This window comes from Trachinotus anak, unplaced genomic scaffold, assembly GCF_046630095.1.
Source record: "Trachinotus anak isolate AG129_WGS33_773 ecotype Australia unplaced genomic scaffold, CSIRO_AGI_Tana_v1 ptg000018l, whole genome shotgun sequence".
In the NCBI taxonomy this organism is placed as follows: domain Eukaryota; kingdom Metazoa; phylum Chordata; class Actinopteri; order Carangiformes; family Carangidae; genus Trachinotus; species Trachinotus anak.
Genome location: NW_027273869.1, coordinates 4,354,545 through 4,368,034, shown reverse-complemented (window position 1 = coordinate 4,368,034; position 13,490 = coordinate 4,354,545).

Here is a 13,490-nt window from a genome sequence, read left to right as displayed (position 1 = left end):
TGGGTTGTAGCTTAAATAGAAACATTAATGTGAACACATTGAAGACAATGGGACCATTTAGCAAATTGTTCACACTGTTTAATTAACGTGATTTTATTAATGATGGGCTCTTCACTCTGCAGTCGATCCACGATGAGCTGACAGTTCGCACCAGTAATGTGAAAAAATAGTGAAAAGTACTGGTGATCATGCTCCCTTCAGACTCTTTGTTTCATAAGCAAAGGTTGCGTACAGTAACTAACACCTGCAGTCACTCTCTATTATGAATTCCATTCTCCAGTCTGCACTACCTTTAAAAGTTGGTCTGACTCTTTTCATTGCATCAGCTGTCTTTGTGGAACCAAAACTCAAATCTCAGCACATACTGTAAAAATGATGTAAAATCCTGTCAAACATTCTTACAACATGCATCAAAAATTCATACCATTTGATGGAGACCTCCTCTGTTCACAGCGCATTACAGTACTGTGAGTGCAGACATTCAGAGCATGTGCATCCCCTGTGGAATTTGATCCTGTTAGCGCTGGGAGCACTTGCACCACACCTTATACATGCTGTTGACTGGAACGGTTTCCAGAGAGTAATGTTGGTGACATGCATGAAGGAATATCCATTAAAAACGCACTATTTGCATTTTATTGATGTTTTATAACAAATGAAACCATTTGGAGTGAAGAAATCTTGTTGACAATATAAGGAAATATACATACATACACACACACGCACACACACACATATATATATATATATATATATATATATATATATACATAGCTGAATACACACTCAATGCATACCTACAGTTTTTAAATAGATGTGTTGTTCTGCAGAGCTTGTACCACAGACAGAAATTCAATTACTCGCAGAATGAAAATATAATATCTAATAAACCCCGTATGAGTGTAAGTGTGAGTCTGTAATAACAGCAAAATGCGTCTGCTTGGAGACCATGTTTCAGTTTTAAGTGTTTATTACATCCTGCAGGGTTTCCTCATGTTTTCAAGATGTACTTTATTTGTGATGTCTGACTTTGCACTGAATTTTTCCCATAACCCCGGGATGCCAGGTCTGCTGTATGCATTTCTTCTTGTTGAAATGTACAGGAACTTTTCATAGTTAACCTTTCATATATTATTTCCATCAGGTGTTACTACTACTGTGAACCACACCTCAGCTTTCATTGGCATCACCACTCAGCTTCACACAGCAAGATAATTTTACATTTGACACATAAAGCATTACTTGTATCTTTATTTAAAAACTGATTTTTATTCATATTATATTATTATTATTATTATTATTATTTCAATTACTTAAGCACACTTTACCACTAACTATAATAAGGATACAGTAGCACCAGTATACTTCATCAGAAGTGCTCAGATGGCTGTACAGCTTTGGAACCCTCAACATAATCTGTTATCCCCCTCTCTTTGATGACTTTTTACTTCACCTTCAAACTGAACAAATACAGTTACAAATATGCAGCCAGGGCCCTGAGGCTCGGGAATAATCTGCCTGAGGAAATCAGGTCGGCTGATTCTGTGAGCTCCCTCAAGGCTCTTCTTAAAATATAATTTTATCAGAGAGCTGCTCCGGATTTTACCTTCCTTGAATTGTTTTATTTATCTCAAAATTACTCTGTGCTCCATTGATTTCACTGATTCTATTTTTTCTGCTTTTGTCAAGCACATTGCAACGTAGATTTTGAAAAGTGCTCTATACATTATCATTATCATTATTATTATGATTATTACATAGAACATAATTATAATAACAACAAATATATAATTTGCCTAGCAGCATATTTTACAGAGATAGACTCTTACAATACATGCTGCTTAATCATTTGATAATAGATATACCTACTTATTGATTGATAGACATACTGTTCATAATTTTACAATCAAATAGAAGTACATATGACATGACACAGCTGCTAGGTACACAGAGTTAGATTCAGAATCTCAGGTGAAGTCAACCCAGAGTGTTGTGGGTGCTGACCAGAAGCACAAAATTGACTTTTATCCAGTTTTAAGTCACATTTTAAGATTCGCTTCTTACACTTTTAACAGGACAAAGAATTTTAGTCGTCGGACATCTGGATCTTAAATTATCAGAGAAAAACCAGGCAAATGTTAGACAGCTCAGCTCCCAGCCACTCTGAGACATCCTGTGTCCACTGAGCTGCATTGGTGAATCACTGATTTTTAAAGTGAATCTGCTTTATTCAGTGTTTCTACTGGTTTTAATCCTCTGGTCTGTTTGTTGTGGAGAGATGAAGACCTCTGTGGATAATTCAGCTCCAGGTAAAAACCTCCTGAATGACTGACACTGAAGGAATCCAAACCAGGAAAAGCTGACTGGAAAGGTGGTGAAGACAATATCTCCCATGATCCCATGCTTCTTCAAGATATCAACAAACACCGTCTTTTGTTACTGTTTTGTTTGAGAGACCCCTAGCGGCAGACGTTACATACTGTGTGTTTAAAATGTAGAAGATGACGTCTCACTGATGGAATAGTGCATCCTCAACAGTCCAGTATGACATTATTGTATTGATATTATAGCAGAGTCAACACCACCAGTACTCCAACTGATGATTTTAAGGAGCGTAAAGGCAAAGCAGTTGAACACAAGTCAGTAAGCTGAGGATAATGAAAGTGATTGAGACCAACAGGAGCTCAGAGGAGAGCTTCTGCTTATGTTTCATCAACTAATGTTTTAGTTTAAGGAGCATATCAGAGAGAGTGGGGGAGGCAGACAGAGGAGGGAGTGTGATTCAGTGCTGGGAGAGCAATGTGAGGTATTTGTTGAAGGGATGAGTGTTCAGCCCACAATAAGTTAGGGAGGAATTCTAATGTTATGACTGTAGATTAGAGCCAGAATAACCTCATCTCGTCAACATGTAAGATGAGCTTTTCAAAAGCAGTTCGTCAGAGGGGAGTTGGGACTCGGTGGCATGATCATGAGCTCACATTGCACAGCTTCACTGAAATGTGCAACAGCAAATGCAAGACTCGTATTTGGTGTCACTTTGATGCTGCGGGCTGCAGGCAGTGTTAGGCAATTCAGTGGGTTTCGCAGGATAAACACAACACGTTGCCTGTGAAACTGCCGGTCTTAAAAATGACATGAATGAGGAAACATCTGCGCAGCTGAGGTGGAAGGAGAAAAAGGCATCGACGCTGCCATGTGAAGAAGACTCGATGCTAAAGGAGCCGGTATTTACAGGTGGCTTTTTCTTCCATCTCCCCAAATTGATTTTTAAAGATGACATTTTATTGATAATTTGAGGATCCCAAGCAGGTCTTAAGCTGTAAATGAGATATGTGTGTTTTCCAATAATCAAGGCAATATTACACTACCGGGAAATTTACGGTCAGGTACTGGGGCTAATGACTGCCATGAATGAAGCAAGATCATTCGCAATCAAAGGCTAATGATGGCAGCGTAATTCACCTCAGTCTTCCTGGTTATACTCACAGCAGTTAGCCTCCCTCCTCCCATGCTCAGTCTACAAAGGCAGCATATTATTGCAGTCAGTTGCATGGCAGTGTTAGTCAAACCAAGAGATGGTTTCATCTTCGGATTTTGTGCCAAAACACTATTAAGGCCAGGCAGAGACATCACAATTGTGTGGTTGTTATTTTTTTCAGCCGTGAAAGGAAACGCCAGAAGTGTCTTCATGGATACAACCAACCAGTGTGTGGAAATACAACCCGTGACTGCTCCACACTGTCATGATCCAAACCTGCAGGCTCTCACATTGGGTTTTCACAGGTTGTTTGGTGATTCCAGGACTGACGCTTAACCTTTACACACAACTTTCATTTCCAGGTAAACTGTGAAGATGTTTGATAACTAATATCTCATCATCGAGCAAGACCATATCTGCCAATGGTAATCTACGAGACAGACTTCCTGCAAAAAAAAAGAGTCCATAGGTCGTCTGTGCAGCAGGTTGTTATGACACATAGCTGTGTTTTGTTTCTCGGTGACATCTAGTGGCTGTAGTAATTATGACTGGAGCAAAGGTAAAAGTGCAGTGACGATGCAACAAGGTGACAAAGTCCACGTCAGGAGGAGGTTGAGGGTCAACAAAACACAGGAATACGACACAAGAGAACGGCGTTCGATTCCCATGTGAAAGTACCAGTTTATGTTGTTTCTGTTATCAATGACTGTTTGACAAAGTTAACCACGTTGTTATTATTGTAACCATGGCAACAAAGATCATCTAATGTACTTATTTAACCCAAATGACCATCTTTTACTAAAAACCTGACTGAGTAGTTTTCGTGCCTAAACCAACCATGGTGATTAAGGTACGTACGCCAGTCTCCATGTTTATTATTGTAACCCTGACAACCAAGGTCTGGTACGCCTGCCGCCGTAGGGGCACTATTTCAGGAGACACTCCTATTCGAGGTATCAGAGGATTGAGGAAAAACGATGCATATGGTTGTTCAGGGTGGAGGACTTGTTGTAGTCTTCCAACAGCCTCCTGTTTTGTTGTTTCACCCGGGAAACTCCCGTAATTTGCATGGCCCTTAATATTATCATAAAAAAATCATCATACACTGATCCATACGTTTTATATGTTTGTCTGACATTGGCTTAGTTGCCAGATTGTGTATGAGACACAAGCTACAAGCCAAATACGTATGATTTAAACCCATCTGTTACCACAACCTGGCAACCCACATCCTGATTCAAGTGGTGTGACTACAAGGTTAACACGAGGGCTAACCACCGTGGAATAATCTGCAGCAGGTGTTTTTCTGTTGTCCCCATTCTGCCAACATTGTGTGAGTGCAGCTGTGGCCTGCGTGTCCTGGGCAGCATCTTGTTAGTGGTATTAAAGCATAAGCAGCACGTCAGTGACATTTGCAGGTATGTTTGAATTTTAATTTAATGTCCAGAGCAGCTGAGCAGCTAATTAGCAGTGGAGCCTGCAGACTGACATTAGCAGTGCACTTTTCCACAGTGAATGTTTGCACAGTGACTTGTTCAACAAGCTAAGGCGCAGGACAAGACGTGTGTGTTTGGGTTTGTATGTCTGATAAGGAGGGGACTTTAGCATAAAAGCTAATGTGGATTGTTGTTTGGAGTCTGTGGCCCTTGTATTGTGTAGCATTTTACAGTGGATCTGTGGAGTTTTTTGGGGTTTTTTTTTTTTGTTTTTTCTTGAGAAGAGCTTTTATTTAATCAGCATACTGTGAAATTTGACTCTGTGTGTGAAAACAGATCAAGTCAGGAATGATGGATGCAAACATTCTAGCACCAACATATACATGTTTTTTGAAACAAATTTGACAAGGGAAAAAAATTAAAGCCATGAGCTCATCAAACAGCCCGTTGTAATGTCAGATAAAGGTCATCACTTTTGACCCCGTTTTTTTTAAGGCCATATTAATTTACATTTTGGCAAATTGCTCTCATTTAAAGTATCCTGAATTAGACATCCGCTGTTTCTTTTTACAGTGTATCCATGAATGTACAGACAGTTATCACATGATTAGTTTGATGCCGAAGAAAATGTTCTGAAGCTTCTTTTTTCTTTTCTATGGTTTCTTAGAAGAAATTTTGGAGAAACAGGGGAGATAATTATAAGATGATGATATCCTCAAAAGGTCTAAGTCACCATCTGACTTCCATGTCTGTATCTCAAGATGTGATTGAGTTTTGAAGGAGAACAGTTTTGACTCTAAGTTACCTCACGCAGCATCTTTGATTCCCCTTTGATTCCCCCGCGGCGGATTTGGCGTCCTCATTTGGATTTGTCCTGCTGAATGCTCATGTCTATTACAGACCACTTCCTGTAATTTTGCTAAGTTTAAAATCCCATCTGGAACGGTGAATTAAATTACCCGGGACCGCAGGGACTATCTTATCCCCGACCTCCCGCCGTAATGTTAAGCCTGACTGAATGGGGCTTATGTCAGTGTTGTGTTCACAGCTTTTTGCAACTGGATTTCAAATAAGGTGAGAAATAAACATTTACTTTCCGTGTTTATAATTGCTAAAAGTGGTTAGTATGGTTAACAGTAGCTAGTTGGCTGAGCTATGGTATAAAGCCTTTGAATGCCATTTACCTTTTTTTTTTGGTTGTATTTTCTTTATCTTAAATTCCTCTTTATCTGTTTCATACCTCTTCAGACTGTTTCTTGTAATTTCCCCTCTGGAGATCAACAAAGTTTTATCTTCTCTTACTTTAATCTATGTCCTTGACACTTCCCCTCCCAACCACACAGTGTTTTGTAATACATGCACTGTCTTGTGCATTTTCACATTAATCTTCAATGCTTCCTTTAAATAGAGTTATTGGTTTATGCTAATCACACCCTGTGTGGTGCATGATGGAGGGTGCAGACACTATGGAGCAGACGTTTTTGAAGACAAATTTCTGTCTCAATATGAATGGCATCCAAGTGCTTGTAGTTTAAATGGATTACATCAGCATTTATCTTCTACTTTCCTATTATTGTTCTGAAGTGCTCACTGCTGTGTACTCTGCAGGCTCCATAGTTCCTGTCAGTCAAACAGTTTTGGTGAAGTCTGCTACAGATTTTCTGTTGATGCAGTTTACTCAAGTAAAGGTCCCATATTGTATAAAGGTAGATGTCATGTGTTTTTTTTAAATTATACATCAGGTCTAGGTTCTATATTAATACTGTGAAAGTATCAAAGCCTCAGTCCACAGAGAAATGCACACAGCCTGTATTCAGAAACTGAGCCTTAAAACCAGCTGTCAGGACTTTTGTAATTTGTGATGTCACAACAAAGCAGTCACCACTCTCAGCCACGCCCCACCCACCTGGACCCACCATCCAACCTTGCAGGATTTGGTTTCTCTGAGTGTTTACCTGAAATCTGCTATATTTTTATTCAATCACTCAGACCACAGTCAGCCAATCAGAGGAGAGGATCAGAGTCTCTCTTCTGATTGGTTCACCAACCTGTTGTTACTAGAGCACCAGAGAGAAGCCTGAGAGAGACGTAAAACTACACTGAGATGGTTTTTGGTTCTTAAAAGCACAAATATATCTTCTGATGGAGATCAACACTTCAAATAAAAAGTGTAAAATATGGGACCTTTAAGTAAATAGCAGTCTTTGCTGTGTGTGTTTAATTATAGTGGACATCTCACTCACATTAAACCTGATTATTCTGAATTACAAATGTTATATATCTCACTTCCTATGCTCTTGAGGGAAGAACTACCACATGACAAAAGTTTACAACAGCAAAAAAGCAAAGAGGAGAAATCACTGTTGTGGTCATAAAGAAAGAGGGAGTGTAAACAGCTGTTTACTTCCTGTGTAATAACATGCAAATTATTACAATTGCTACAACTATTACATGGTTAAGTTGTGGTTCCAACTGTCACACTGGTTATTATCATGTGGTACTATATGTACAAAAGCCACAGCAGCCCTGACATATTTCCATTCAGCAGACAATTACAGCCCAGTGTATAGTGCTGCATCCAGCCCCCTCGTCCTTCACTGCGGTGAGACAGTAGGGGATATAAAGCCTTAATACTGAAGGATCAGATGGAAGAGATGTGCCGGCCACAGATAGAGCAGCTGCAGCTGACCCAGATTCCACGGGAAAGAAGGTGAAAGCAGCGTCTTATCTGCAAAGTAACTTCCTCTGTCTCTGAGGCAGGCGATGACAGCTTTCAAAATTGTCTGATCAAATATTTCAGCTTTGATGTAGGGTCACAGTCTGGGCAGGATGTGAGCTGCTACTCATATCTTCAACATGTTATCAGGCCCCATTATCTGTCCACTTGTGTATGCTGGGAATGTGTGTGTGTGTGTGCGTGTGTGTGCCTGTATTATCATGCCAAATAACTCACAGTAAATGAGATGCTCAATTTCAAGGACTTTCTATTCAAAGTGAGGACTGTAGAATTGGATGATCAAGGGCAGTTTAAGGTTAGGATTTGGGTCAAAGGATTAGACTAGGATTAATGTTTAGGTTTAGGCTCACAGGGACAGGCCTTACCTACTGACAAAGTTAGTGAAAAGCTAACCAGAGACCAGAAGTAGGGCTACAAGGACAGTGAAGACTCCAAATAATTACAAATGTTGCTCCATATCAGCTGGATGTAAATACACAAGTTATGTTAAGGTGAAATGTGTCGATGTTGTGTTCACAGCCTGTTTTTGCTACGGCAAGAGGCCAAATCAGTCATTGCAGGTGTAAAATCAAACTGAAATTTAAGTTGCGTCTTTACATCTGTAAGAGCAGCTGTTTTCAATGTATCTTATACTGACTACATACATACAGAACACACAGTGCATCCTAAAGATGTGTTCAGACAGAAAGCAAAGCTAAAATTTTCTCCGTGTCATTTGTTCAAATCGGACTGCTGGACCTTTTCTGCAGTCTGTGTTTATTCATCACAAACATGCACTGATTGTTGAGACATTAGCTGTAAGCTATCTCAAAACAGAGGCACCAACTGTTCTGTCATTTCCCTCCTGTTTCTCTACTTTTTGTCTCTGCAAATCTAAGGAGTTCAAGTTTTGCTGTTGCTTCATAGCGTAGCTTTAGCATTAAAAGCTATTTACTTACCAAACTAGAAGGACATTTTTTCATGCCTGGGACATATTCAGATTCAGCCTAGACATCGACAACTTCAGTGAAAGGTGTCAGTTTTATGTAATGTTGCTGTTATGTTTCTGGCCTTGACTCGTCTCTATCACGTCTTTTCTCCTCCTGAAGTTAGCATGCTAACCAGCTAGCCCCGGCCCGTCACGTCACTTTCCGAAAGCGACCGACTGTAGCCTTTAGCAATTTAAGATGTCTGTCCCTCTCGACATCTGAGGAGGACCCGCCATGCTGTATGTATTCCACTCAGAAAGTGAAAACCAGTGAGCAGCTTGCTAAAATTAGCAGCGAGTCCCACTCCACATTAAGGCGTGGTATTTATCTCTCTGAATCTCCTATTGGCTCTGTACTAAATGGCTGTACTTCCTTAGCTAAAATGCTAATGTCGCTAGGAGCAGACCTCAGACAGTCAGCAGTGTTCTAGTATCTGCATCTACATGCTGATATTTCACCAAGTGACTAGGCCTCGACTGCATCTAGCTAGCATTAGCTGGTGACAGTAAATGACCAGAGTGTGAAAATGCACAGCAACAGGTCTGCACTGTTGTGCCAAGGTGCATGATACTGTAAATTACTGTCTGGAAGTCATCAATGTAAATACAGCTTAATAACACCACCTGTATCATGTGAGAGGGTTAGAGAAGCTAGAAAGCTGCTCCACAGTCCCTGCATTATGGGGGTTGTTGGTTTATGGCTTAATAAAACCAACATTATCGGTTATGACAACAGAAATGTGTCCAATGACCACAATGACCAAACCCAGAAAACCTGAGAAGTGCAAAGGTAAAAGTGTTATTTCTTTGCATTTCACATTGTAGCTCTTTACCATGTTTTTGAATGATAGGAGTTTGATATTCCAGCTAATCTGGACATTTTTCCAATTGCACATTTTTATGGTTTAATCAACAGACACAAATAAACCCATAATGGTTAACTGTCTGTGTGGCTGCTGAAAATGAAGCAATAAAGCTAATTATTCTATATACTCTCACACACAGATTGCAGATTGCACAAATCAAATTACAAGTGCTGACACATGTACACCCTCTGGAGAGGTCCTGCCACTGCAGAAAAACGGTCTGAACAAAACTTAAATTTCCTCTTTTTGGTGATACAATTTTGAGTGAGCAGACAAATCAAACACACAAACCACCAAGGATACATGTACTGATTTCTAAAAAAAAATCGTTTGTTTGACTTTAAAGGAATGTCAAGAATGACTGTAGCTTAGCGCAGTGGATCAGTATGTGAGAAGAAACAGCCTGAAGAAAAAAAAAAGGAGAAGCTGTAATGAGACAGCCTGAGAAAGAGAAAAAGAGGAAAAGAGAGGAAAACAGAGATGGACTTGTCAGCTGTGTTGCCCTGGCAACTGCAGCCAGGAAACAGCAGGAGTGTTTTATTGTCATGTGTTTTTTTTTTTTTTGTTTTCCTAGCACGGTTTTAATGGATGATCCAGGATGTGACATCAGGGCCTTGCTGTCTAATGTGTGTGTGTGCAAACAATGTGCCAGGCAGCTTACAAGCAGCACTCGTTATCTGAAACACGGCACAAGGCAGCTGGAGCCTTGACATTTAAAGGAGGCGGGTTTCTGGCACGTGGGTGATAACCATCTGTATCGTGCAGGTTACAACGAGCAGAAAACATGTGTTTGGACACCTGGCTTTCTGCCTGTTTTGTTCTGGCCTCAGATACTAATACTTTTATTTTTAATATGGTCTAAATCTTTACAAAACAGATGAGACAGAAATGTTAAGCTAAAACATACAACAAAGCAATATATAAATATAACAAGTGCAAAATTGCAAATCAATTTAAAAGCAAGACATAATAAAATTGAGTACTTAAATAACAGTAAGCCTATGTAACAGTCTATGTAATGTTTTAAAGAAGTTTCAGACTGAAGGAACAATTAAAACAAAGGTATGACTGTTTTCCTCTTAAATCTCGAATGTGAAATATTTGTGCACGATGAAATAAACCTGAAACCTTTTGAGTACAGAAAGCGAGAGAACTAGTAACACTGTCAGCCACTGCCAGTTACAAGCTAACAAACAACATAAACAAATAAAAGATGCTAACTATGCTAACTGTTCTGATCCGTCTGCTAGTCTCTGATTCTGGTCTCAACAGACTCCTCATCTGAGTCTGGGTCTGACTGAGGCTCAAACATGTGGCTGAGTCTCTCTGATGTTTCCTCCTCTAACCATCCTGATGCTCTCTGCTAAGAAAGGTGGGCGGGGCTAAAGGGCGGATCCAGAATTTCTCAATGAGGACGTAAGAGTAGATGAGCTTCCAGCCCCAGTTTTCCTTTTTTCACTTTTTTTGTGGGAAACTCATGTTAAGCTGTTTGGAGAGGAACTTAAACACACGTACGAATAGAGATCCATGGAGTGAGTGTTTGTAGAGATCCTTTGTCTGTGGCATGACAACATTTCTGAGTTCATGAATCTTTGTGGACCATAAGATCATATGCGGGTAGAAGTGAGGAGTCAAGTTGGCACACACCTGTGTGTTTGGCAGGTGAGGGGTTAATAAATCGTACCATTTTGAATGAAGTGGTCTCGCCAGTGGTAACTAAGGTGAAGGGCTCGTTATAGGCCAGCTGCTCTAAGTGACCCAGGTCAAGTGCAGGAAATCACAAATAAGAAAGAAATGGAAAGGTTAAAGGTGGCTGTAAGGAGTCGTGTTTCTGGCCATCTGGTGAGCCTGCTGAATATTCACTCTCCTTTAGCCCTGTTGTGTTCTTTACCCACTCCTGATGGAAATATCTGACTCTTTAGCTGCTGAATGTGCCACTGTGTTCCCCAGCTAGTTGGAAAATGTGTCTGCTGTTTGGTCCTGAGCATGAAGTGTACAGTGGGTTCATCTGAGGTTTTTTCAGTTGCCCGATGTGGCTGGAAAAAAGGCTGATGAGAGGATTGAGACTGAACCAAAACATTAAAGTTGCAGCTGTGAAATGACAACAGTGAGCTAAAAGATGCTGATGTGCTCTTTAGAGCTGAGGGGAGCAGCAGTTTGATCATAATTCTCTGTGGGTTTGTCACTAAGAGTAATACAATAAGCTATACTTATTGCCATTTGATCAGTTGTTGAAACAAAAACATTGATGAAGTAGAAATGAAAGACACAATTGTGATGAAAAAAGTCAAATCAAAGTAAAATTTGCCAGTCTGCTGATGGCAGCTTGGTAAAGAGGTCCAAATCGCAACATGAGGTTGAGGTGTCATGAATAATTTAAACTTCAGTATTCAGGGATGAGTCTGGTTTTATCACAGTATCAAAAATAAACAAAACAAAACAAAAAAAAAAAACAGCAATGAGGTGAAAGGCCTGTCCATTTAAAAAAGTCTCCATACATCCATTCTCCCACCCGGCTTGAACTGCACATGTCAGCTCAACTTCACTGATTTCACAGAGTGCCAAGCTGCCAAAATGCGGGATATGAGGAAATGTTAGGTATTATCCTCTGACAGCCTTACATAACTCCTGGGCGTGTGGCAGGGATAATCCTCTTAGAGAGGAGAAGAGTTGCCTTAATAGGAAACAAAACACAGTTTGTCTCCCCTGTCCCCTGCTTTTAATAATCAAAATGGAGTTTGAGCAGAGGCCACAACACCAGAGTAATCCATGCTGAAGGACAAGCCTCTCCACTCTGTGATTATTTGTATGTTCAAAATGACCAGACAGTGATAGGCACAGGATAAACAGATGTGTTTGGGTATTAAAATGCATCTGCAATGGTGTCCAATGCCAGTCACAGTGGGAAAATCAAACGGTCTGTGGGCTGTAGGAGGTGATGCTAGTTCATTTGTACACTGAAATATTAAATATAGACTGTAATCTATGAAAGCATCATTGATTTTTCCATCTTCCCAGTGAACGAGCTCATACAACGGTCTTCAAGGCAGGGCTGCGGATCGTCATAAATTACAGATCAATAAGGATGACTGTAAAAGCCTGCTCATCGGCACGAGCTGGTTAACCTTGACGCCAGTTTCATGGTCCACAAAGTGTGTGACAAATTTATGAAGAGATCAAAGACAGGTCATAGAGGATGAACGAAACTGTCAACACATTCCCCCCCTTTCATCTCTTCAGTGAAAGAATCAGATTAACATGTGGAATTTCAGCTCAATTCAATAATAAATGTACAAAGAGACACGTTTTCAATAGAATCTAAAACTACAGTCATTCAAATGTTCCTTTACATTCTTTAGTGTAACCAAGCTCTCTGACGCCCTCTGGTGTTGTAACGATAAATCTGTGCGTGTGTGTGTGAGAGAGAGAGAGAGAGAGAGAGAGAGATAATTTTGCCGTTTTAATTAAATTGAAATCTCAATTGTTCTTCCACTTCACCTGTTAAAGGCAGGCTTCAGCGTTGTCTCCCAAGATTTTGACACATTTTGGACTTTGAATAAATAAATGATATTATATTGATATTATATTTTTGTGCCCTTTCATTTCTTCTTGGATGAATACAATATAAAGGCCTGAATAACCGTTTGTCAAACGTCCAGGACTGAAATATACAGACTGGAGTGATCTTCGCTGGATTTCTGTTATTTCTTGCTTTATTTGGGAGTTTTTTGTTTTTGTTTTGATGACTCAGTGTCACTGTTATATAGTTGAATGTAAAACCATCAAATAACTTAAGTGGTATAACTTTATCATATTCATCCTCAATTTCAATTTCAATTCACAAATCTGTTCCTAGTTACTGGGAAAGATGAATGTCCTCAACAGAAAAGCTCAATTTGAACCGATGTATGTAATGTATTAATTGTTGGTATTTGTTGAATGGCACTCTCTCCTTATATCATATTTTACATCTTTATCTTTTCAGCTGACCTGCTGTCCACACAGG